Raw genomic sequence first — 4,474 nt, 5'->3', positions numbered from 1 at the left:
CTTCTGAGTACTGGAAAAGTGAAGCTAGCAGTTTTAAGGGCAAAGAGACTTTGAAAGAGAAACTAAAGACTTGTCAGAGACATTTGTTAGACAGCCAACACCAGAATAAGCGTTTAAGGATCCAAATAACTGATTTAGAGAAATCTCTTCAGAAGCAACAAGAGCGGAATGGAAAACCCATAGTTGAATTGGAGGTCATTATGGAAGGGTTCAAAACAAGCAAATGAGCTTTAGATAGTTCCCTTTGATGGGGGATTTTAGTGGCATTTTCGTTTGGAATAGGCCCAACAAATGATGAATGCTAGAGATGTAGTTATTCGAGAACAAGTACAAAAAGCAGTTCGTCACTTGCACGGTTTAGGAAGGGAAGCGAGAGTGGTCCGACAAGGTATTCAACCAATGACAGATGAATGAAGAAGACTTGTCAACCTGTTAAAGGTTGTTCGAGGTTTAAAGGATTTAGTCAGAATGTACCTTTAAGATATTTTTTCTCTTAAAAAATAAAACATTTTTTCTCAATAAAGATTATTTATAATAACAGACACGTTTTGGATCAATGCCTCTAATTCTTATGCATCATGCATTTTCCTACCTTGCATTTCTTTTTTTTTTTCATTTTCCATACGTTTACATTCACATTAACTAAGAGAAAATATCTCATCAAAAGAAGAGGGAACAAACACCAGATATACCTCCACAAGCCTTGGATCCATCAAGCTAGAGTAATACCATCTACATTGGACCAGAAAGTTAAATTTGTCGTCGACGGGGCTCTGGTAATTGTTAATGTTGAAGAAGATATTGTAGCAAGTGTGACTACTGACGCCCATACATAGAAGTAACTGATGAAGCGGTAGAATGTTCATTTTGTTCCTTAGAATTTGTGAATTCCACATATGTGGCTGAAGGATGAAGGATTTCAAAACCACGGCTCTCCGAATGCACTAAAATGGAGATCAAGCAGATCTTGGGAAAATGTACTAAGATAGAAAGAGAATTTAGGAATCTGTTGCAAGGAAGGATCAGCCATGTTCTTCATATGACAAAACTAGACCAGTTCTGGCTGGATTTTCAGCCCAATCAACAACAGAAGATGAAGAAGATTAGAATAACTGAAACAGAAGGTTAGCCAGATTGAATGGAAAATTAATATCAATGGGAATCCATGGTTTTTCCACCTCTTTATGAAACGTTTAAATCTAGTGGTTATGAGTTTGGGACGACTTCACCAGATTTGGAGGCTACTTTGAAATATTAGAGTATTAACGCTATAACCGTAGAGAATACCGAAAATATGGACGGGTCAAAAATCTGCCCTTTGCCACCTGGATTGGTGCTTAGCAACTGAACGACTGAAGAATTACCCTGTGGTTTTCAAATTTCTTTTAGAGTCACGAGATAATGATAATGCAGGCGTTGATGATACTAACCCGGAAGTGGATTTTGAACAGTTCGTTTGTCTTGGGGAAGTGGATGAAGACCAATACAATTTACCTTCCGAATTGTTAAAGATGATAGAAAGAGAAGACAAGCAAATTTTGCCACATAAAGAGAAAATCGAAGTCCTGAATCTGGGTACAGAAGAGGAGAGAAAGAAAGTCAAAATTGGCACAACCCTCTCAACTGAAGCAAGACCAAACTTAATATTCTTACTTCAAGAATACAAAGATTTGTTTGCATGATCATATCAAGACATGTCAGGACTAGATATGGATATGGTAGTCTACAAACTGCCCGTCAAACCAGAATGCAAACAGGTGCAACAAAAGCTAAGGAGAATAAGACCTGAAATGCTCCTTAAAATCAAGAAAGAGGTCAAGAAACAATTCGATGTCGACTTCCTTCAAGTGGTCGAGTATCCGGAATGGGTGGCTAACACAGTGTCATTTCTAAAGAAAGACATAAAAGTACGCATGTTTGTTAATTACTGAGACCTTAACAAGGTGAGTCCCAAAGATAACTTTCCTCTATCGCACATAGACACTTTGGTGGATAATACTATCGAGAACGCTTTCTTCTCATTCATGGACAGATTCTCAGGATATAACCAGATTAAGATACAGCCTGAGGACATAAAAAACCACATTTTTCACAATGTGGGGAACTTTATGCTACAAGGTGATGCCCTTCAGACTAAAGAATGCTGGGGTAAAATATCAAAGAGCCATGGTGACCTTGTTTCATGACATGATGCACAAAGAAATTAAGGTTTATGTCGATGACATGATTGTCGAAGCACAAACCAAAGATGAACATGTCGAGAATCTGAGAAAGCTCCTTCAAAGATTAAAAAAGTTACAGCTGAAACTGAACCCCAACAAATGTACCTTCGGGGTAACATCTGAAAAGTTGTTAGTCTTCGTGGTCAGCAGGAGAGGTATTGAAGTCGATCCAGATAAAGTCAAAGCCATCCAGAATTTACCTCCCCCACAAACACATAAAGAGATTCGAGGTTTTTTGGGCAGGTTAAATTATATAGTGCGGTTTGTATATCAATTGACCGACAAGTGTGACTCAATTTTCCGCCTTATTCGAAAAAAATAACTCTGGAACATAGGATGAGGATTTCCATACTGCATTCGAGAAAATAAAAGAATACTTATCTCGCACTCCTATCTTAATGTTCCCCATTCAGGGTAAACCTCTATTCTTGTATTTATCCATATTCGAGAACTCAATGGGGTGTGTTCTAGGTTAGCATGATGAATCCAGGAGAAAGGAAAAGGCCATTTACTACCTAAGAAAGAAGTTTACTAATTGTGAGGTCATATATCCTCCCATCAAAAAGCCTGATGGAAGATGTTGTTATCTGAATTTGACATCGAGTACGTGAGCCAAAAAACTATAAAGGGAAGTGTCATATCGGATTTCTTGGTAAGCAGAACTATTGAAAATTGCAAGCCAGACGAAGATTAGCATGGCCCCTATGCAAGGATGACATGCACAAATCAAGAAATGGTCCAAATTTGTTAGCCACTAGATTGAGGAGTATTCTTTTTCCCTCTCTTTGTTTTTAAATTGGACATATGTTTTATTACAAAACGGATTAATTGAGGGGGAAAAGATAAGCATGTCGTCAAATTTTTCCTTGACTTGTTTGATTGTTTGAAATTGAGTTATTCTAATATTGATGTGTTGGGATAGTTGGTTTCCAGTCTTGAACTTCACTTTATACTCTTGCTTCCTTTTGGATTGTGATCATGTTTTGATCGAATTTAATTTGCATGATTGGTGATTGGTATAGCTGGTGAATTTTTTGTTGAGTATTGATATTTCATGCTTTTATCGATAGAGATGAACTTGACTCGGTGCATATAGATTTTTCTTGTGAGATTTGAGCCTAACGAGCATACATTTTCTTTCTTGCTCATTGTTTGACTTGAGTGTGCCGGACTAATTAGGATGTTCTAGAACTTGTAATCACAATGCATATCGAGACTGCATATTGAACATAATGTTTTAATGTGATAGGGGAACCTAGAATAAACTCACTTTTCCCAAAAAGCCTACCCATTTACTTATCCACTAGTGAACCACATTTGAGCCTATTCCCCTTTCTTTGTTTTACACCTCAATTAAACCTGAAGCATTTCTTTTATTTTTCCTCTCTTTTCACACACTTACCCAGACTTGAGATCTTGTATCACTCTTGTTCAACGAAAAAAAAAAGAAAAAAAATCACTGTTTCGAAAAAAACAAGTTGTTCACTGTTTCAAACAGAAAAAAAAACCTTCATTCGAAAAAAATAAAAAAATGGAAGGAAAAATTGATTGTTTCAATCGTCTTTCATCTATTCTTTTTCCTTGTTTTGTTTTTTATTACGCTTCATATTAATTCATGGGTTGTTTTTAATCATTTTGATCTCTTGTTTTAGTATTTTAAACCTTTCTTTTTGGTCTATTCTCTACCCTAACCTAAGCCCCTTTACACCTTGTTTAAAGACCCCTTGATCATTACATTATATTCATTTTTCATAATGGAGACTTGATTGGATTTCAAGTCTATGGTAATGTTTTGGTTAGTTTCGGTTTAAGCGATTTCATTCACCCCAAACACTTTGAGCGGATATGTGTGAATCTTTGTGAGGTATTGATTCATGTTTCATTGAAATTTGAAATTAATTGGGATATCTTGCTTACTTTAAATTTCCTTAGTTATGTCTTTGTTTGATTGTAACCTGAATTCGAAAAATTTCATAGACTTAGTTCGATTGGAAGTTTGAGGAATAAATTGAAATTGAAGATGACAACTTATGATTTTGATATGTTAATTGAGGAATGCTTGAGGACAAACATTGAATAAGTGAGGGGGAATTTGATAAGTGCTTAATTTAGTTAATATTTTGCTTTTCAATTACTCCTTAATCATTGGTTTTTTGTGACTTATTTGTTCGTTTTAATTCATTTTCTGTGCAGGGCGTCAGATTCTAGAAATTGCACTAAAAGGAAGGCATTCTGCAATTTTTTTGATTATT

General features: G+C 35.9%; 1 non-coding gene across 1 annotated transcript; it reads left to right on the top strand.

The window, feature by feature from the left end:
• Positions 1–2,868: 2,868 nt before the first annotated feature.
• On the top strand, positions 2,869–2,970 carry LOC120129503. The gene has a single exon (XR_005516747.1). It is a non-coding gene; the product is annotated as a U6 spliceosomal RNA (small nuclear RNA).
• Positions 2,971–4,474: the final 1,504 nt, after the last annotated feature.

This window comes from Hibiscus syriacus, unplaced genomic scaffold (genome assembly GCF_006381635.1).
Source record: "Hibiscus syriacus cultivar Baekdansim isolate YM2019G1 unplaced genomic scaffold, ASM638163v2 tig00110500_pilon, whole genome shotgun sequence".
Classification (NCBI taxonomy): domain Eukaryota; kingdom Viridiplantae; phylum Streptophyta; class Magnoliopsida; order Malvales; family Malvaceae; genus Hibiscus; species Hibiscus syriacus.
The sequence above is the reverse complement of the archived record's forward strand: the minus strand, read 5'-3'. Positions and strand labels throughout refer to the sequence as shown.